General features: G+C 43.6%; 3 non-coding genes across 3 annotated transcripts; 2 read left to right on the top strand and 1 right to left on the bottom strand.

Annotated features, from left to right (window-relative positions):
* Window positions 1-13,867: 13,867 nt before the first annotated feature.
* trnap-cgg (transfer RNA proline (anticodon CGG)) lies at window positions 13,868-13,957 on the top strand. Its single transcript is given in 2 exon segments — window positions 13,868-13,903; window positions 13,922-13,957. It is a non-coding gene; the product is annotated as a tRNA-Pro (tRNA).
* A 1,241-nt stretch (window positions 13,958-15,198) lies between these two features.
* On the bottom strand, window positions 15,199-15,289 carry trnar-gcg (transfer RNA arginine (anticodon GCG)). The gene is given in 2 exon segments: window positions 15,199-15,234; window positions 15,253-15,289. It is a non-coding gene; the product is annotated as a tRNA-Arg (tRNA).
* A 180-nt stretch (window positions 15,290-15,469) lies between these two features.
* trnap-agg (transfer RNA proline (anticodon AGG)) lies at window positions 15,470-15,559 on the top strand. The gene is given in 2 exon segments: window positions 15,470-15,505; window positions 15,524-15,559. It is a non-coding gene; the product is annotated as a tRNA-Pro (tRNA).
* The last annotated feature ends 6,822 nt before the right edge of the window (window positions 15,560-22,381 follow it).

Raw genomic sequence — 22,381 nt, 5'->3', positions numbered from 1 at the left:
CTCACAGCAAAGGCTGATGTACGGCGTGGTGGCCAGGTGGTAAGGCCATCTGTCACATAAGCCGAATATCATGGGTTCAACCCCCAACTGCGCCTGGGTGGATTTTATCATATTTTCTTTTACATTTTTAAGGTTTCTCCTTTTTTATCTCTATCAAAACCATTCATAATTTTGAATATTTCTATCAACTCTCCTCTTGACATTCACTGCTCTAAGAAGAAAAATCCCAGCTTCTCCAGTCTCTTCCCATAAATGAGGCCCCCCATCCCTGGTACCATTCCAGTAACTCTAGTCTGCACTCTCTCCAAGGCATTGACTACTTTCCTAATATGTGGTGCCCAGAATTGAACGCAATACACTAGTGCTTTATAAATGTTTAGCATAATTTCCTTGCTTTTATGCTCTATTCGTCTATTAATAAAAGAAAGGAACCCTAATCATTTTTAACATCCTTCTCACCTTGTCCTCCCACCTTCAAAGGTTTGTGTGCACACACCCAATGTCTCCCTGTTCCTGCACCCTCTTTAAAATTGAACCATTTAGAGCTGGTTAATAAATTGCAGTGGAGAGCATTGTGAGCAGTTTCGGGGCCAGTGATCTCCAGAGGGAGCCGATAAAAGGAAATAATCGACCCCATTAAATTAGTACCATTTAGTTTACATTGCCTCTCCTCATTCTTCCGACCAAAATATATCACTTTGCACTTCTCTGCGTTAACTTTCATCTGCCATGTGTCTGCCCATTTCACCAGTCTCTTTCTGTTCATACTCCCTTTGTAGCTATTACTATCTGCTCTTACTCTCTGTTCTTTGTATCTTTCCCATTCGCCAGGATCTGTGCTATGTTTAGCATTTTTGTGTGCTTTTTATTTTATTTTAACGCTGTCTGTCTCTTACCTCTTTAGTCGTCCATGCCTGTTTTTTTGTCCAGTAGAGTTCTTGCCCCTCAGGGGTATAAACTGATTCCGTACCATGTTAAATTTATTTTGAACACCTCCCACTGATCTTCTGTCATTTTACCTATTAACAGATTTGCCCAGTTTAATGTGGACAGTCTCTGCCTCATCCCGTTGAAGTCGGCCCCACCCAAATCTAGAATCTTAGCAGTTGTGTCGCGTTTCTCCCTTTCAAACACTACGTTGAACTCGATCATGTTATGATCACTATTAAATAAATGTTCATGCACCTTTAGTCTGTTGAATAAATCTGACTCATTACTCATTCCTAAATCAAATATGGCCTGCCCTTGTGTTGTTTCTAAGGCATATTGTTGTCGAAAACTATTCCGGATGCACTCAATAAATTAACTTTCTGATAGGTTCTAGTCTGCTTATCCCTATCTATATGAAAATTTACATCCTCCATTAAAACCACTCTGCTTTTCCTACAGGCTTGTCTAATTTCTGCTTTTACTAGAACTAGGGGGCATAATCTTAAAATAATGGGCTGCTCATTCAAATCTGAGATGAGGAGAAACTTCTTCACTCAGAGGGTGGTAGGTTTGTGGAATTTGCTGCCCCAGAAAGCTGTGGAAGCTACATCATTAAATAAATTTAAAACAGAAATAGATAGTTTCCTAGAAGTAAAGGGAATTAAGGGTTACGGGGAGCGGGCAGGAAATTGGACATGAGTTTTGGTTCGGAATGGTCATGGCCCTGTGGGTAGTGGAGTGGGCCCAGGGGCCGTGTAGCCTTGTTCTGCACCAACTGTGTTCTAATTCTGTGTTAAATTTCAGGAGATGGTTTTATTCCTGTTCCTGGCTGGGGTGGAGATCGCCTTTACAGAAGGTAAGTACTGTAGAAAATATAGGGACAGAGTGATCTCCTGGAAGAATTTCGATCGCCTAGATGGGTCGGAGAGGAATTTCCCAGATTTTTTTCTCCCAAATTGGCCATTGGGTCTTTATCTGGTTTTTCGCCTCACATGGGTTCGGGTGGATGCAGAGTGATAGAAGATTTGAGGTTAGGATCAGATCAGCCATGATCTTATTGAATGGTGGAGCAGGCTCGAGGGGCCGATTGGCCTACTCCTGCTCCTATTTCTTATGTTCTTATGTTCTTTATAAAATCTAGCACTTCACAGCTGCGATCAGAGGGCCTCTACTCAACTCCCACTGCAGTCTTAAATTTTTCCTAGCTCTTAATTCTAACCATAAAGTCTCCATTGCCTGCTTGTCTCTCATTATAGTCTCTCTTATGATTGAAGTGATTTCACGCTTAGTCACGAAGACTACTACTCCCCCTGTACCATTTCCCTATCTTTCCTGTAGACGTCCAGCAGACCTTCCACCACTCTGTATTACTGCCAACTTGAGATGAAGGCTACAATTCCATGAACCTTTCATCTTCTTTTGTACCTGTCCAGCAGTTTGAAGTAATTAATGTACGTAGACTTTTAACACTTTCTGCTCCTCCAGAGTTCCTAACTTCTCACCTTTTTGAATATACTCTGATCTATATTTCTCAGGTCTAAAGTGGATGATCTCACGGTTCTCCACTTTGAACTCCATCGGCCACAGTTGTGCCCACTCATTTAATCTATCAATGTTTCTTTGGAACTTTCTGCTCCCACCTACACTACTTACTTTGCCGCCTAACTTAATGCCATCAGCAAACTTGGTTATAGGATGGACGTCATCGAAATTTGAAAAAGGGCTGGGAATGGGACTGGATCAGCGGGCTGAGCTGACAGGGCATTGGAATTCGGAATGTATAAAATGCAGTCTCCAATGCTCCACTTATCTGCATCAGACTGAAAGTAATTTGTAATACATCATCGATCCATACTGGTCGCTGTAATCTGAGGTTGTAGCTCGGTGTTTCAGTTTGGAAAGGGTTGGGTCTCTGTGACACAATCGGTTGACAAGGTCAGCTGTCAGCTCAAATAATTGATGGTTCCATTAACGATCGAGTAATCTTTACCTTATTGTCTCACTGTTTCAGGTTTCAACGAATGAACACAAATGTGCTGCAAACATTGCCAGCTGGGCCCGGCTGATATTCCCAACATTTACCCTGCGGTCGGATAGCAAGCACATCAAAAATATATAAAAGCCTGAGACTGGCTTCACGGAAATCAGAATTCATCTTAGCAGACTAGGCCCCGAAAGGACGGATGGGAGGCTGCACTGGTTGCAGGAGAGCTGGTTCACTGTGACATGGATATTTCCGCAGTGAGCCACACCAGACTCTCTCCATGTTTCCACAATGAAAGTCACACCGTTTATTTTAGAAAAGCAAAATGATATTCTCATCCTCACTGGCTTCAGTTGATTTGTGAGAGATCATTATAAGATCCTGCAGGGCTGCCTCGGTTAATAACAACTGTTTTAAGCTACATTTCAGACACGGCAACAAATCTATCGTTTTGTTGCTGTTTTCTAGAGCCTGGAATGAGTGAGGCCGCGAAAGCAGCTCTCTTCAATAACCCGCTGCTGGCAAATAGCAGCGAATGTGGCCTCAGACAGCGCATTACAGCCCATTTCTGGGGAACAAGATACCACTGAAGCAGAGTTCTGCAGAGCTTTGCATCTCTCGCCTATAGGTGACACCATGGAGATCGATAACATAGAATCATAGAATATTACAGCACAGTAGGGGGCATTCGGCCCATCGAGCCTTTGTAAGAGTGAACCAATTAATCCCACTCCCCTGCGGGTTCCCCATAGTCCAGCATATTTTTTTTATTTCCAAGTGTTTATCTAATTACCTTTTAAATGTTAGTATTGAATCAGCTCTGCACCTAGCTGAAGTCTTTCATCTCTTGTACCATTCCAGTAAATCTTCACTGCACACTCTCTGAGGGCTTGACATGATTCCTCACTGTGGAGCCCAGAATTGGCCACAATACTCCAGCTTGTGCCGAATTAGTATTTTTATGAAGTTTGAACATAAATTCCTTGCTTTTTCCTCAATTCCTCGATTTATAAAGTCATGGACCGCGAATGCCCTCCTTACAGCCTTCTCAACTTGTCCCACCACCTGCAAATACATGTGAACGTACACCCCCAGGTCGCTCTGTTCCTGCACCCACTTTAAATGAAACACGTGGTTTATTTTGACTCTCCTGATACTTCCTACCAAACTTAATTAATTTGTCAAATTTCATCTGCCATGACCATTTCGCCGGTCTGTCTATGTCCTCCTGAAATCTGCCAATAACATACTCACTACTTATTACGTTGCCAACACATCCACAAACTTTGAAATTTGACTCGCTATACCCAACTCCAGGTCATTTATATATAACAAGAAAAGAAACAATCCTAATACCCATCGCTGGGGGACCCACTGCAGCGAAAGCAGCGCATTTCTGCCAGTGAAGCAAGATACCACATGGCCCAACGAGGCCTCCTCATACACAGAACACATTGACAGTGAAATCCCAGGGCCTTCCAGCAACAGTTCGCGTTTTGTTTACCTCAGTGTGTAACTGCAGGGTCATTAGGTTTTGAATCAGGAGGTCAGAATGACCGAATGGTCTAAGGCGCTCTGTTTAGGTTGTAATTTCCTCTAGAGGCGAGTGTTCGAATTCCACTTCTGACAATTTGTCCTTTACTTAGACAGAACGATTTTATCTAGATTTTTTGGAGGTAATTTTTCGGCCCAGTTGATTTATTCCTTCCAGAAAACGAAGCCCACTTCCATCCAAGGCAGGTTTGTTTCATTGGTTGTAAGTATGTATTGTGTTGGCAGTCAGCAGAACAGGGCCAGTGGAATCAATCCATTGTGCTTCAAACTTGCAGTTCCACATCATCAATTATCAGATAGGGCCCATATCATTCCACAGCAATCTCCAGTGGCTTTGAAAGAAGGCTAATGTAAACTAGCATATTTACTTCAGGACTTAAAGACACTCAATTAAAGTCTTTTGTTAGCAATCAATAACCTGTGATCCTTTTAAATATATTTAGGTGTGCCCATGTTAGATACACGTGTATTTGCGAGTTGCTAATGTGTTGAATGTAAAGGATTTTGCGTCTCTGTTATTTACTAATATAGTTAGATGTGTCTGTATTATTATTTTTGCATTGGGTGGGGGATCTGTGTCAGTAATAAATGTAATAAATGTATATCTGAGCGCTGCAAATGTCCAGTCCGACACCATTCTATCTTCCCATTGTCCCTGTTATGTTCATTAATAAATAGACATTCTTATTATGAACACAGCTAGCTTTTGCTAGTTACTTTATTGAGCTCATGTGGACTGGTACAGTATCTGTAGAGGCTTCCATCTTGCCTGCTGCCTTGTGGGTAGCCTAGTGCCTCATGGTTAATGTAGTCTTAATATATATACAGCTGAGTAGTGTAGTCTTATATGCAGCTCTACACAGCTCTACGGCTCCACCTAGTGTCCACTATAGAATGACATGTTATTGATCGTTACATCCCCCTTTCTTTGAGGTTTAACAAAATCAATATCAATCAACTTTCAAGAAAACAATAAAGATAATATCAGTAACACTTTTGTTAGTGCTCTATAAACATAAACATTTTCAAAACAGTCAGCCCTATTCAAAGCTTTACATTGTACTCAAAGATTAAGTCTATCAGGCTCTTTTACTTCACGTGTGGATCTTCTCAACACGGGTAAGTCTGATGTGTCTTCATGAGATTGTTCTGGAGGTGAATGACAAGATGCAGTTGCGGCATTCTCATCAACCTGGTCTTGAATAGATCGAGGTCTCCTTGCAATCTTTGCTTGGAGAGGGTTTCAGTGTTTCCTTCACTCTTCATGCCATAACTCTCAATGTAGTCAATGCACTCTCGAAAAACTGCTGGCAGCTGGATCCCATCATACAGCATAGTCCTCTCAGCAGCCTCGGCTAATGGAACACCAAAGATTGGCCTGAGGGAAGAATGAGTATCCTCCGGAACTGCTTACTGCTCTGGTGCAGGCTTCTTCTTTTTCTTTTTCTCTTTCCACTGCTTAACAACATCTGCTGCGGTTATATCTTTGGACTTTTTATCCTTGTGTTTTCCTCTTTGTGCTTTTCTTCCTTTGGCTTCTCTTTGACCTTAAAGTATTTTTCCTTCTTCTTGGAGAAACTAGGCTTTTTGAAGACATGGATACCTTTCGCCTTTTCATCCTTGATGGGCTCTCTGCTTCATCACCTGAGTCATCTGGTCTGCTTATGGCACAGTTTATACGGTAGTCTCTCTTGACCAGTTCTAAGTCTTCACAAGCTTTGTCACCTAGTATCGAATCAAGTCATTCAGCCACAACAGAAAACAAGAGACGATGCACTTTGTCTTTGACTGTCACTTTAAGTCTGCATACACCTAAGCTATCTATGTTCTGTCCATTATAGCTCTTCAGTAGTACTGACCTTTTCTGTATTTTCGGCTTTTCTTTCATATTTTTTATGTCACTCATACTGATTAAGTTTGCTTTTGCCCCAGTGTCCAGTATCAATGTAACTAACGCTCCATTTATCTGCAGTGGGATCATCCATTTGTCCACTTTTACTGCATTGACTTTATGTTCAGCATTGTCCATTTCTGAGGGCTGCACATTTTCTGTATTTTTTTTGATATCGTCACATGACACCATTCCTACAAAAAATGTCTCACTTAAATCATAAGAACATAAGAACATAAGAAATAGGAGCAGGAGTAGGCCAATCGGCCCCTCGAGCCTGCTCCGCCATTCAATAAGTAATGGCTGATCTGATCCTAACCGCCAATCCACTATCACAGAACCATCTCCTGAATCTAACAGAATTAGACACACGAAATAGGAGCAATATCAGGCTACACGGCCCCTGGGCCCGCTCCGCTACCCACAGGGCCATGACCGATCCGAACCTAGACTCATGTCCAAATTCCTGCCCGCTCCCCGTAACCCTTAATTCCCTTTACTTCTAGGAAACTGTCTATTTCTGTTATAAATTTATGTAATGATGTTGCTTCTACAGCTTTTTGGGGCAGCATATTCCATGGACCTACCACCGTCTGAGTGAAGTAGTTCCTCCTCATCTCAGTTTTGAAAGAGCAGCCCCTTATTCTAAGACTATGCCCCCTAGTTCTAGTTTCACCCATCATCGGCAACATCTTCCCCGCATCCACCCGATCCAACCCCTTCACAATCTTATATGTTTCAATAAGATCGCCTCTCATTCTTCTGAACTCCAATGAGTAGAGTCCCAATCTACTCAACCTCTCCTCATATGTCCATCCCCTCATCCCTGGGATTAACCGAGTGAACTTTCTTTGTACTGACTCGAGAGCAAGTATGTCCTTTCTTAAGTATGGACACCAAAACTGTACGCAGTATTCCAGGTGCGGTCTCACCAATACCTTGTACAACTGAAGCAATACCTCCCTATTTTTATATTCTATTTCCCTAGCAATGAAAGCCAACATTCCATTGGCCTTCTTAATCCCTTGCTGCACCTGCATACTAACCTTTTGAGTTTCGTGCATCAGGACCCCCAGATCCCTTTGCACTTCAGTACTTTCCAGTTTCTTGCCATTAAGATAATAACTTGCTCTACGATTTTTCCTGCCAAAGTGCATAACCTCACACTTTCCAGTATTGTATTCCATCTGCCAAATCTCTGCCCACTTACTTAGCCTGTCGATGTCCCCTTGCAGGTTGTTTATGTCCTCCTCACTCACTACTTTCCCTCCCATCTTAGTATCATCTGCAAACTTTGATATGTTACACTCGGTCCCCTCCTCCAAATCGTTAATATAGATTGTAAAGAGCTGGGGCCCCAGCACTGACCCCTGCGGAACACCACTAGTTACTGATTGCCAGTCTGAGAATGAACCATTTATCCCAACTCTCTGCCTTCTGTTAGATAGCCAATCCTCTATCCATGCCAGAATATTACCCTCAATCCCGTGATTTTTTATCTTAAGCAATAATCTTTTGTGTGGCACCTTGTCAAATGCCTTTTGGAAGTCTAAATACACTACGTCCACTGGTTCCCCTTTATCCACCCTATATGTTACTTCCTCAACGAACTCCAGCAAATTTGTCAAACATGACTTCCCCTTCATATAACCATGCTGACTTTGTCCTATTAAGTTATGATATTCTAAATGTCCTGTTACTGTCTCCTTAATAATGGACTCCAAAATTTTACCGACCACAGATGTTAGGCTAACCGATCTATAGTTTCCAGCCTTCTGTCTACTGCCCTTTTTAAATAAGGGTGTTACATTAGCAGTTTTCCAGTCTGCCGGGACCTTTGCCGAGTCCAGGGAGTTTTGGAAAATTATTACCAATGCATCCACAATCCCTGCCGCCACTTCCTTCAAGACCCTGGGATGTAACCCATCAGGTCCAGATGATTTATCCGCCTTGAGTCCCATTATTTTACTGAGTACCACTTCCTTAGTGATTTTGATCATGTTTAGCTCATCCCCCCCTTTAGCCCCCTGTTTATCCAGTGTTGGGATATTCTTAGTGTCTTCTACTGTAAAGACTGATGTAAAATATTCATTCAGTGTTTTTGCCATCTCCATATTTCCCACCATTAACTTCCCGGTCTCATCCTCTAAGGGACCAACATTTACTTTAGCCACCCTTTTTCTTTTTATATAACTATAAAAACTCTTACTATCTGTTTTTATATTTTATGCTAATTTACTTTCATAATCTATCTTCCCTTTCTTAATCAATCTTTTTGTTATTTTTTGCTGTCTTTTAAAGTTTTCCCAATCCTCTATCCTCCCAATAGATTTGGCTACCTTATATGCCCTTGTTTTTAGTCGAATACTATCCTTAATTTCTTTACTTAGCCACGGATGGCTGTCTTTTCTTTTACACTCTTTTCTTCTCAGTGGAATATATTTTTTTTGGAAGTTGTAAAATAACTCCTTAAATGTACACCACTGATCATGTATCGTCTTACCCTTTAATCTATTGTCCCAATCCACTCTACTCAATCCGCTCTCATATCTTCATAGTCTCCTTTATTCAAGCTTAGCACACTTGTTTGAGATCCAACCTTCTCACCCTCTAATTGAATATGGAATTTATCCATGTTATGGTCACTCATTCCAAGGGGATACTTTACTAGGACATTTTTAATTAATCCCATCTCGTTACACAGGACCAGATCTAAGGTTGCTTGCCCCCTCGTCGGTTCAGTTACATACTGCTCAAGAAACCCATCACTAATACACTCAATGAACTCATCCTCAAGGCAGCCCTGCCCAATTTGATTTGTCCAATTAATATGATAGTTAAAATCCCCCATAATTATAGATGTTCCCTTATTACAAGCCTCAACTATTTCCTGATTGATACTCCGTCCAACAGAGTTGCCACTGTTCGGAGGCCTATAGACTACGCCCACTAGTGTTTTTTCCCCTTATTATTCCTTACCTCCACCCAAACTGTTTCATTATCCTGATCTTTTGACCCAATATCATTTCTCTCTATTACAGTGATTCCTTCCTTTATTATCATAGCCACCCCACCTCCCCTTCCTTCCTGCCTGTCCTTCCTGATCGTTAAACAACCTGGTATGTTTAATTCCCAGGCATTGTCACCCTGCAGCCATGTTTCTGTAATGGCCACAAGATCATACCCATATGTAGTTATTTGTGCCATTAACTCGTCTATTTTGTTACAAATGCTACGTGCATTCAGACAGAGAACTTTCAAAGATGTTTTGTGACACTTAGTTCCTGCTTTTCCCCTTTTTAGTACTTTACCTTTTACTGCATACCTTCTGCCCCTTCCTGACACGCTCTGATTTTTAATTTCCCCACTGCAACCTAAGTCTATGACCTTCTCTGTTGTCATTTTTATTATTTGCTCTCTAGGAATCTCCCCCCCACTAGTTAGTTTAAAGCCCTCTCTACAACCCTAGTTATATGATCCGCCAGGACTCTAGTCCCAGCACTGGCCAAGTGAAGCCCATCCCAATGGAACAGCTCCCTCCTGCCCCAGTACTGGTGCCAGTGCCCCAGGAAGCAAAACCCATTTCTCCCACACCAGTCTTTGAGCCAAGCATTTAACTCTCTAATTTTATTTGTCCTAGCCAAATTCGCTCGTGGCTCAGGTAATAATCCAGAGATTATTACCCTTGTGGTTCTGCTTTTTAATTTGACCCCTAGCTGCTCAAACTCCCTCAGCAGTACCTCTTTCCTTGTCCTATCTATGTCGTTGGTACCAACATGGACCACGACAACTGGATCCTCCCCCTCCCACTCCAAGTTTCTCTCCAGTCCAGAGGCGATGTCCTTAACCCTGGCACCGGGCAGGCAACACAGCCTTCGGGACTCTCGCTCTCGGCTGCAAAGAACTCTATCTATCCCCCTAACGATACTATCCCCTACCACTACAACATTTATTTTAACTCCCCCCAATTGAATGGCCCCCTGTCCACGGTGCTGTGGCCAGGTTGCTCATCCTCCCTGCAGTTCCTGCTCCTGTCCCCACAGGGAGTAAGAGCCTCGAACCTGTTGGACAAGTGCAAGGGCTGCGGCTCCTCCAACACTACCTCCTTGGTCCCCGCACCTGCCTCACTTCTAGTCACACCATCCTGACCCTGGCCACGGACTACATCTGAATTAATTAATCTAATTGGTGTGACTACCTCGTGATACACAGAGTCCAGGTAACTCTCCCCCTCCCTGATGTGTCTCAGTGTTTGAAGCTCGGACTCCAGCTCTTCAACACGGAGCCGGAGTTCCTCGAGCAGTCAACACTTACTGCAAATGTGATCACTTTGAGCATCAATGTCCTCAATCACTTTAACTTGTTGCCCTTTCGTTGTTTTTACTTTTGAAAAGCATTGCTTGGCAAAGTGATTCTTTCCATTACACTTTGTGCACATTTTTCCAAACGCTGGGCATTGTCTTAACTGGTGTTTGCAACCACAGCGTTTACAATTAAAAATTTCACCCTCCGATTGCTTTTCATTTCTGTTCTGCCCACGTTTCTTCCCCTTGTAGTACACAGCACCGACAGCAGCATTATCACTCATTGCAATCGCATCATTATTGATTTCACTGAAAGTCTTCGTGTGCTTTCGAGCTAGCTCGCTGGCTTGGCATATTTTCACCGCATTATCCAAATTTAGTTTGGTTTCTCTCAACAGACGTTCCCTGACTTTTTTATCATGAATACCAAACACAATCTGGTCACGAATCATGGATGCTTTGAGCTCAGAGAAATTACATGTCTGTGCTTTCAGTTTCAGGTCAGTTATAAAGCTAGCAAAAGTCTCATTTTGTTGCTGTGTCCGAGAACGGAAGATGTATCTTTCATACGTCTCATTCTTTTTGGGAGCGCAAAGTGCATCAAATTTTTTTAGCACATCTCCTAATTTTTCTCTGTTCTCCACTGGATTAAATACAAATGTATTAAATACCTCTGTCACCTGTGGGCCTGCAACCATAAGCAGCAATTCTATCTTCCTTGCGTCTGGCTTCGTACCGAATCCGATGGCTGCAATGTAGAGTTCGAATTACTGTTTAAAAGTCTGCCAATTGTAGTCGATTTTTTCTGTGAGATTCAAACGCTCTGGTGGCTTCAAATTCTCCATGTCGCTTTTCACAATTTTCAGCAGATCTTCACCATCCTGGTACCATGTTATGTTCATTAATAAATAGACATTCTTATTATGAACACAGCTAGCTTTTGTTAGTTACTTTGTTGAGCAAATGTGGACTGGTACAGTATCTGTAGAGGCTTCCATCTTGACTGCTTCCTTGTGGGTAGCCTAGTGCCTCATGGGTAATGTAGTCTTAATATATATACAGCTGGGTAGTGCAGTCATATATACAGCTCTACACAGCTCTACGGCTCCACCTAGTGTCCACTATAGAATGACATGTTATTGATCGTTACAGTCCCCACTTAGGACACGGCAGACCAGCTGTTACATTCGGATTCAACTTTGCTTTCATTAACCATGTTGATATTTAGACAATGTGAAGTTTACACGATAAAAACTCATGTTCCACCAGACTCACTGCTACCACCTAAGCGTTCCTCAATCTTTCTGATAAAACCTGAGTGTTCATTTCTCACTCTGATATCTCCAGAGTATTGCTTACTCTCACTGATAGCTCCTCAGCGTCCCGTACCCTCTTCGATACATTCTGAGCGCCCCTTACACACTCTCATACCTCCCGAGCGCTCATTAAACCTCTCTGATACCTCCTGAGTTCCCTTTCCCTCTATAATACCTTCTGAGTGTCCGTTACTCTCTCTGGTATCCATTTAGAGCCCTCATACCCACGTGATACTATCTCAGAAACCCTTCAATTCCCTCACAGCTTCTGAGCTCCCCATTGCTCTGGCAATCCCCTCTGAGAAACTCTGAGACTCCCTGATGCCAGGAGCAACGTGTGTTTGGAATGTTGCGGTGCAGGAGAAAGTGGGCAGAAACAGCTGCCTTTACATCGTGTGTGGGGAAAGGTAAGTAGATCTTGTATGTGAGAAGAGCGCAGAAACGTTTTGCCTGAAACTGCGCCCTTGAGGCAAGTTTTGTGTTGTCGGGTAAACTGCTACAGTGAAAGCACAAAATTAAAACAGAACATATTGGAAATATTCAATAGATCAGGCAGCATCTGAAGAGAAATTTTCCTTTTACCAGACGTCACTGTCCACTTTCAATTACACTTCACGTAACTTATAGCTTACAATTCAACACCTCCGTGCAAGAAACAGTTTGGGCTGAAATGAGGACTTTGCTGATTTGTGCAAATAGAGTGAGGCAGCAAAACAAAACTTCCCACTGCGGATTGGGCAAGGAAAGGACTCAGGAGTCTTGGATGCGTTGAAAAAATCTAGTCTGAAATACAATAACGGTAGAATTCAAAACAATGCGTGCAGAGCACAGATGATTAGCGACCCACCGCCTTAACCCCTCAACCACCTCGCTCCATAAACAGAGCTCAGAAAGCTCTTTGTTTCTTTCTTTCTCAATGCAAAGCCCTTGACTCAATGCCGGCTTTCAATTATCAGTCACCAGTATCAGAAATAAAATCACACGGGTGTGGTAGCGTGGCCGAGCAGTCTAAGGCACTGAATTAAAACTCCATTCTTTTCGGGGGCGTGGATTCGAAACCCACTCCTGTCATAAAATTGTATTGATTTTGTTGTTGCCCGAAGAAATGCTCGCTGCAAAGTTCAAAATAAAAAAATATATGATGGAGCGAACGTTGATCAGGTCAAGTAGCATCTAGTGAGACAGGCACTTCATCAACAATCACTTCATTAAGCAACATCATGTGCGAAAAAACTGTTCTTTTTATTCCTTCCTGGAACGTGGGCCTCGCTGGCAATCCCTATCAAACGTAATAACGACGAGGATGGGATCCAAAACCCACGCGTACAGAGCCCAATAGATTAACAGTCCATCGCCTTAATCTCTCGGCCACCTCGTCTCCACCATACACTGCTCTCAGCCATTCCATTTCCTGCTTTTTGCATTTAAGCAGAAATACCCTGAAAGAAAGTTCACTTCACCGCTTATTCTGCCCGTGCACACAGATCTACAATGGTGAAAATGTACAATCAGCTTAATGTAAGCAAAAGGCCTTCCGCTGCTTCAGTTGAGGGACTGTCAAAAATGGTCGGTTTGCAGCCAGATTCAGAAAAGAAAAAGCGTCTCCCAGTTAATTAAACGACCGCGGCAGGACTCCAACCTGCAATCTTTCGTTAAGTGAAAAACTCGCAACCGAATTCAGACGCCTTATCCATTAGGCCACGCGGCCGCTGAAGCTGCTAAGTCTCTTTTTATGGGGAGAATTGTGAGCAGATTCAAGGAAACTGCTCGCAAAAACAAGCGGATTGAGGAAAAGATAAACACATTTTAACTGAATGAACAGGACTTCTGCGAGCTGGGTTTGCACCAGCGCAGGGAATCGCAATGCAACTTGAACCATAACATTGGCGGCTCGTTGGTCTAGGGGTATGATTCTCGCTTCGGGAATTTCTGTGTCTGATAATGCGAGCGATCCCGGGTTCAAATCCCGGACGAGCCCAGTCACATTTAGTTAAACTCAACACCTCAGTGATGAAAGCTGAAATCGCTCTCCGTTAAAAAAAACGGAATGATCCGGGACTGTGAGCTCTGCCATTTTAAACAGACACAGAATGATCCGGGACTGTGAGCACTCCCGGTTTAAACAGACCCAGAGTGATTAACAACTGACCACGACCCATTCCATTAAAGACAGGCCTGATTTTCAATGCTTATGAAATCGATGGCAACATAAATCGGACTGTTTCTATAATAGGCGGCCGATTACAATGCCCGCTCTTCTGTTGGACGACAAATTGAAGGTTTACTCCATTATAATTTTTCCATTTATCTCCGTCATTTCTCTCCAGCCAAATGAACTGAGTGCAGGTGTCAGCCGTGGCTCCGCGGCAGCAAAGTCAAGCAGCACTCCAGAGACTTGAGCACATAATCCAGGCTGACACTCCAGTGCAGGACTGAGGTAGTGCTGCACTGTTGGTGCCCCCGTCTTGCTAGTAAGACGTTAAACCGGGCCCTCCGATCCCATGAGAGTATGCCGAAAAGAACGAGGATTTCTCGCCCATTATTTATATCTCAACCAAAGACACTAAAACAGAAAATCTCTTCATTAAGGTTGATAAATATTTTTAAATTACATTGCCTCCTAAAGGAGAAATTTATGTTTCTGCTCCCTAAACATTTGCCTCTGGTCCCGCTACTCTTTCATTCGGTGACAATCTCAGCAGAAGAAAGGAGGAGTTCGACAATCCCCGAATCACGATCACTGCTCCACATTCATTCAAGATGTTGAAGAATTGCAGTGGTGTCTTTTAATTTTAACAAGATATGATTAATGCATGGGGCACAGACCAGGAGCACCAGGGTGGTTGTGACGAAATTGCATTTGAAAGTTTATTTTAGGCAAGTTTCAGTTAAAAGCTCGGAAAGGGTACCAGTATCAAACGTAATAACGACGAGGATGGGATCCGCATTCTCGATTAACAGTCCATCGCCTCAACCTGTCGGCCACCTCGTCTCAACCACGCACTGCTCTCAGCCATTCCATTTCCTGGTTTTTGCATCTAAGCAGAAATACCCTGAAAGAAAGTCCACTTCACCTCTTATCCTGCCCATGCACACAGATCTACAATGTTGAAAATGTACAATCAGCTTAATGTAAGCAAAAGGCCTTCCGCTGCTTCAGTTGAGGGACTGTCAAAAATGGTCGGTTTGAAGCCAGATTCAGAACAGAAAAAGTGTCGCCGACCGCGGCAAGACTCGAACCTGCAATCGTCTGATAACTGAAAAACCTCGCAACCGCAGTCAGACGCCTTATCCATTAGGCCACGCGGCCACTGATGCGGCTTACCTCTTTTTATGGGGAGAATTGTGAGCAGATTCAATTAAAATGCTCGCCAAAAAGAAGCGGATTGAGGAAAAGATAAACATATTTTAACTGAATGAACAGGACTTCTGCGAGCTGGGTTGGCACCAGCGCAGGGAATCGCAATGCAACTTGAAACATAACATCGGCGGCTCGTTGGTCTAGGGGTATGATTCTCGCTTAGGGAATTTCTGTGGCTTAAAATGCGAGAGGTCCCGGGTTCAAATCCCGGACAAGCCCCGACACATTTAGTTAAACTCAACACCTCAGTGATGAAAGCTGAAATCGCTCTACGTTAAAAAAAACGGAATGATCCGGGATTGTGAGCTCTGCCATTTTAAACAGACACAGAATGATCCGGGACTGTGAGCACTCCCGGTTTAAACAGACCCAGAGTGATTAACAACTGACCACGGCCCATTCCATTAAAGACAGGCCTGATTTTCAATGCTTATGAAATCGAGGGCAACAAAAATCGGACTGTTTCTATAATAGGCGGCCGATTACAATGCCCGCTCTTCTGCTGGACGACAAATTGAAGGTTTACTCCATTATAATTTTTCCATTTATCTCCGTCATTTCTCTCCAGCCAAATGATCTGAGTGCATGTGTCATCCGTGGCTCAGCGGCAGCAAAGTCAAGCAGCACTCCAGAGACTTGAGCACATAATCCAGGCTGACACTCCAGTGCAGTACTGAGGTAGTGCTGTACTGTTGGTGCCCCCGTCTTGCTGGTAAGACGTTAAACCGGGCCCTCCGATCCCATGATAGTATGCCGAAAAGAACGAGGATTTCTCGCCCATTATTTAGCTCTCAACCAAAGACACTAAAACAGAAAATCTCTTCATTAAGGTTGATAAATATTTTTGAAATTACATTGCCTCCTAAAGGAGAAATTTATGTTTCTGCTCCCTAAACATTTGCCTCTGGTCCCGCTACTCTTTCATTCGGTGACAATCTCAGCAGAAGAAAGGAGGAGTTCGACCATCCCCGAATCACGATCACTGCTCCACATTCATTCAAGATGTTGAAGAATTGCAGTGGTGTCTTTTAATTTTAACAAGATATGATTAATGCATGGGGCACAGACCAGGAGCACCAGGGCGGTTGTGACGAAATTGCATTTGAAAGTTTATTTTAGGCAAGTTTCAGTTAAAAGCTCGGAAAGGGGACCAGTATCAAACGTAATAACGACGAGGATGGGATCCGCATTCTCGATTAACAGTCCATCGCCTCAACCTCTCGGCCACCTCGTCTCAACCGCGCACTGCTCTCAGCCATTCCATTTCCTGGTTTTTGCATCTAAGCAGAAATACCCTGAAAGAAAGTCCACTTCACCTCTTATCCTGCCCATGCACACAGATCTACAATGTTGAAAATGTACAATCAGATTAATGTAAGCAAAAGGCCTTCCGCTGCTTCAGTTGAGGGACTGTCAAAAATGGTCGGTTTGAAGCCAGATTCAGAACAGAAAAAGTGTCGCCGAGTTAATTGAACGACCGCGGCAAGACGCGAACTTGCAATCGTTTGATAACTGAAAAACCTCGCAACCGAAGTCAGACGCCTTATCCATTAGGCCACGCGGCCACTGATGCGCCTGGATCTCTTTTTATGGGGAGAATTGTGAGCAGATTCAATTAAAATGCTCGCCAAAAAGAAGCGGATTGAGGAAAAGATAAACATATTTTAACTGAATGAACAGGACTTCTGCGAGCTGGGTTTGCACCAGCGCAGGGAATCGCAATGCAACTTGAAACATAACATCGGCGGCTCGTTGGTCTAGGGGTATGATTCTCGCTTAGGGAATTTCTGTGGCTTAAAATGCGAGAGGTCCCGGATTCAAATCCCGGACGAGCCCCGACACATTTAGTTAAACTCAACACCTCAGTCATGAAAGCTGAAATCGCTCTCCGTTAAAAAAAACGGAATGATCCGGGACTGTGAGCTCTGCCATTTTAAACAGACACAGAATGATCCGGGACTGTAAGCACTCCCGGTGTAAACAGACCCAGAGTGATTAACAACTGACCACGACCCATTCCATTAAAGACAGGCCTGATTTTCAATGCTTATGAAATCGATGGCAACATAAATCGGACTGTTTCTATAATAGGCGGCCGATTACAATGCCCGCTCTTCTGTTGGACGACAAATTGAAGGTTTACTCCATTATAATTTTTCCATTTATCTCCGTCATTTCTCTCCAGCCAAATGATCTGAGTGCAGGTGTCAGCCGTGGCTCAGCGGCAGCAAAGTCAAGCAGCACTCCAGAGATTTGAGCACATAATCCAGGCTGACACTCCAGTGCAGTACTGAGGTAGTGCTGCACTGTTGGTGCCCCCGTCTTGCTGGTAAGACGTTAAACCGGGCCCTCCGATCCCATGAGAGTATGCCGAAAAGAACGAGGATTTCTCGCCCATTATTTAGCTCTCAACCAAAGACACTAAAACAGAAAATCTCTTCATTAACGTTGATAAATATTTTTGAAATTACATTGCCTCCTAAAGGAGAAATTTATGTTTCTGCTCCCTAAACATTTGCCTCTGGTCCCGCTACTCTTTCATTCGGTGACAATCTCAGCAGAAGAAAGGAGGAGTTCGACAATCTCCGAATCACGATCACTGCTCCACATTCAGTCAAGAAGTTGAAGAATTGCAATGGTCTCTTTTAATTTTAACAAGATATGAGTAATGCATGGAGCACAGACCAGGAGCACCAGGGCGATTCTGACGAAATTGCATTTGAAAGTTTATTTTAGGTAAGTTTCAATTAAACGCTCGGAAAGGGGACCAGTATCAAACGTAATAACGACGAGGATGGGATCCGCATTCTCGATTAACAGTCGATCGCCTCAACCTCTCGGCCACCTCGTCTCAACCATGCACTGCTCTCAGCCATTCCATTTCCTGGTTTTTGCATGTAAGCAGAAATACCCTGAATGAAAGTCCACTTCACCTCTTATCCTGCCCATGCACACAGATCTACAATGTTGAAAATATACTATCAGCTTAATGGAAGCATAAGGCCTTCCGCTGCTTCAGTTGAGGGACTGTCAAAAATGGTCGGTTTGAAGCCAGATTCAGAACAGAAAAAGTGTCGCCGAGTTAATTGAACGACCGCGGCAGGGCTCGAACTTGCAATCGTCTGAAAAACCTTGCAACTGAAGTCAGACGCCTTATCCATTAGCCCACGCGGTCACTGATGCGACTATACCTCTTTTATGGGGAGAATTGTGAGCAGATTCAATTAAAATGCTCGCCAAAAAGAAGCGGATAGAGGAAAAGATAAACATATTTTAGCTGAATGGACAGGACTTCTGCGAGCTGGGTTTGCACCAGCGCAGGGAATCGCAATGCAACTTGAAACATAACATCGGCGGATCGTTGTTCTAGGGGTATGATTCTCGCTTAGGGAATTTCTGTGGCTTAAAATGCGAGAGATCCCGGGTTCAAATCCCGGACGAGCCCCGACACATTTAGTTAAACTCAACACCTCAGTGATGAAAGCTGAAATCGCTCTACGTTAAAAAAAACGGAATGATCCGGGACTGTGAGCTCTGCCATTTTAAACAGACACAGAATGATCCGGGACTGTGAGCACTCCCGGTTTAAACAGACCCAGAGTGATTAACAACTGACCACGACCCATTCCATTAAAGACAGGCCTGATTTTCAATGCTTAAGAAAGCGATGGCAACATAAATCGGACTGTTTCTAAAATAGGCGGCCGATTACAATGCCCGCTCTTCTGCTGGACGACAAATTGAAGGTTTACTCCATTATAATTTTTCCATTTATCTCCGTCATTTCTCTCCAGCCAAATGAACTGAGTGTAGGTGTCAGCCGTGGCTCAGCGGCAGCAAAGTCAAGCAGCACTCCAGAGACTTGAGCACACAATCCAGGCTGACACTGCAGTGCAGGACTGAGGTAGTGCTGCACTTTTGGTGCCCCCGTCTTGCTAGTAAGACGTTGAACCGGGCCCTCCGATCCCATGAGAGTATGCCGAAAAGAACGAGGATTTCTCGCCCATTATTTAGCTCTCAACCAAAGACACTAAAACAGAAAATCTCTTCAGTAAGGTTGATAAATATTTTTGAAATTACATTGCCTCCTGAAGGAGAAATTTATGTTTCTGCTCCCTAAACATTTGCCTCTGGTCCCGCTACACTTTCATTCGGTGACAATCTCAGCAGAAGTAAGGAGGAGTTCGACAATCTCCGAATCACGATCACTGCTCCACATTCATTCAAGAATTTGAAGAATTGCAGTGGTCTCTTTTAATTTTAACAAGATATGAGTAATGCATGGGGCACAGACCAGGAGCACCAGGGCGATTCTGACGAAATTGCATTTGAAAGTTTATTTTAGGCAAGTTTCAGTTAAAAGCTTGGAAAGTGTACCAGTATCAAACGTAATAACGACGAGGATGGGATCCGCATTCTCGGTTAACAGCCCATCGCCTTAACCTCTCGGCCACCTCGTCTCAACCATGCACTGCTCTCAGCCATTCCATTTCCTGGTTTTTGCATCTAAGCAGAAATACCCTGAAAGAAAGTCCACTTCACCGCTTATCCTGCCCATGCACACAGATCTACAATGTTGAAAATGTACAATCAGCTTAATGTAAGCAAAAGGCCTTCCGCTTCTTCAGTTGAGTGACTGTCAAAAATGGTCGGTTTGAAGCCAGATTCAGAACAAAAAAAGGATCGTTCAGTTACTTGAACGACCGCGGCTGAACTCGATCCTGCAATTGTCAGATAACTGAAAAACCTCGCAACCGAAGTCAGACGTCTATATCCATTAGGCCACGCGGCCACTGATGCTGCTGGGCCTCTTTTTATGGGGAGAATTGTGAGCAGATTCTAGTAAAATGCTCGCAAAAAGAAGCGGATTGAGGAAAAGATAAACATATTTTAACTGAATGAACAGGACTTCTGCGAGCTGGGTTTGCACCAGCGCAGGGAATCGCAATGCAATTTGGAACGTAACACCGGCGGTTCAGTTGGTCTAGGGGTATGATTCTCGCTTAGGAAATTTCTGTGGTTTAAAATGCGAGAAATCCCGGTTTCAAATCCTGGACGAGCCCAGTCTCATTCACTTAAACTCAACACCTCAGTCATGAAGCTGAAATCGCTCTACTTTAAAAAAAAACGGAATGATCCGTGACTGTGAGCTCTGCCATTTTAAACAGACGCAGAATGATCCGGGACTGTGAGCACTCCCGGTTTAAACAGACCCAGAGTGATTAACAACTGACCACGACCCGTTCCATTAAAGACAGGCCTGATTTTCAATGCTTATGAAATCGATGGCAACATAAATCGGACTGTTTCTATAATAGGCGGCCGATTACAATGCCTGCTCTTCTGTTGGACGACAAATTGAAGGTTTACTCCATTATAATTTCCCAGAGTGATGAACAACTGACCATGACCCATTCCATTATAGACAGGCCTGATTTTCAATGCTTATGAAATCGATGGCAATATCAAACGGACTGATTCTATAATAGGCGGCCGATTACGATGCCCGATTTTCTGTTGGGCAACAAATGGAAGGTTTTTCCATTTTAATTTTTCCCTTTATCTCCGTCATTTCTCTCCAGCCAAATGAACTGAGTGTTGGTGTCAGCCGTGGCTCAGCGGCAGCAAAGTCAAGCACTGCTCCAGAGACTTGAGCACATAATCCAGGCTGACACTCCAGTGCTGCACTGTTGGTGCCTCCGTCTTTCTAGTAAGGCGTTAAATCGGGCCCTCCGATTCCATGAGAGTATACCGAAAAGAACGTGGATTTCTCACCCATTATGTATCTCTCAACCAAAGAGGCTAAAACAGAAAATCTCGTCATTAAGGTTGACAAATATTTTTGAAATTACTTTGCCTCCAAAAGGAGAAATATAATTTCTGCTCCCTAATCATTTGCCTCTGTACCCGCTACTCTTTCATTCGGTGACAATCTCAGCAGAAGAAAGGAGGAGTTCGACAATCTCCGAATCGCTATCTCTGCTCCACCTTCATTCAAGAAGTTGAAGAATTGCAGTGGTCTCTTTTAATTTTAACAAGATATGAGTAATGCATGGTGCACAGTCCAGGAGCACCAGGGCGGTTCTGACGAAATTGCATTTCAATGCTTATTTTAGGCAAGATTCAGTTAAATGCTCGGAAAGTGTACCAGCATCAAACGTAAAAACGACGAGGATGGGATCCAAACCCTCGCGTACAGAGCACGATGGATTAACAGTCCATCGCCTTAACCTCTCGGCCACCTCGTCTCAAACATACACTGCTCTCAGCCAATCCATTTCCTGCCTTTTGCATCTTAGCAGAAATACCCTGAAAGAAAGTCCACTTCACCGCTTATCCTGCCCGTGCACACAGATCTACAATGATGAAAATGAACAATCAGCTTAATGTAAGCAAAAGTCCTTCCGCTGCTTCAGTTGAGGGACTGTCAAAGATGGTCGGTTTGAAGCCAGATTCAGAACAGATAAAGTGTCGCCCACTTAATTAAACGATCGCGGCAAGACTCAAACCTGCAATCTTCTGATAACTGTAAAACTCACAACTGACGGCAGATGCCTTATCCATTAGGCCACGCGGCCGCTGATGACACTGCGCCTCTTTTTAAGGGGAGAATTGTGAGCAGATTCAAGGAAACTGCTCGCAAAAAGAAGTCATTAACAACTGACCACTCATAACTCTTGTGCCAAAGCCTATTGCATTTAAAACAGACATTTTTTTTTATTATTCATTGATGGGATGTGGGCGTCGCTAGCTGGTTGGCCTGCATTTAGTGCTTATCCCTAATTGCCCTTGAGAAGATGGTGGTGAGCCGCATTCTTGAACCGGTACAGTCCATATGGTGTAGGTACTCCCACAATGCTGTTCGGAAGGGAGTTCCAGGATTTTGGCCCAGCGGCAGTGAAGGACCGGCGATACAGGTCCAAGTCCGGATGGTGTGTGGCTTGGTGGGGAACTTGTAGGTGGTGACGTTCCGATGCGTCTGCTGCCCTTGTCCTTCTAAGTGGTAGAGGTCGCGGGTTTGGAAGGTGCTGTTGAAGGAGC

The sequence above is a fragment of the Somniosus microcephalus genome, unplaced genomic scaffold (genome assembly GCF_052327205.1).
Source record: "Somniosus microcephalus isolate GS21.2 unplaced genomic scaffold, FLI_Smic_1.0 unresolved_chr1, whole genome shotgun sequence".
Classification (NCBI taxonomy): domain Eukaryota; kingdom Metazoa; phylum Chordata; class Chondrichthyes; order Squaliformes; family Somniosidae; genus Somniosus; species Somniosus microcephalus.
Note: the sequence above shows the minus strand (reverse complement) of the source record. Positions and strands in the feature narration are given on the sequence as shown.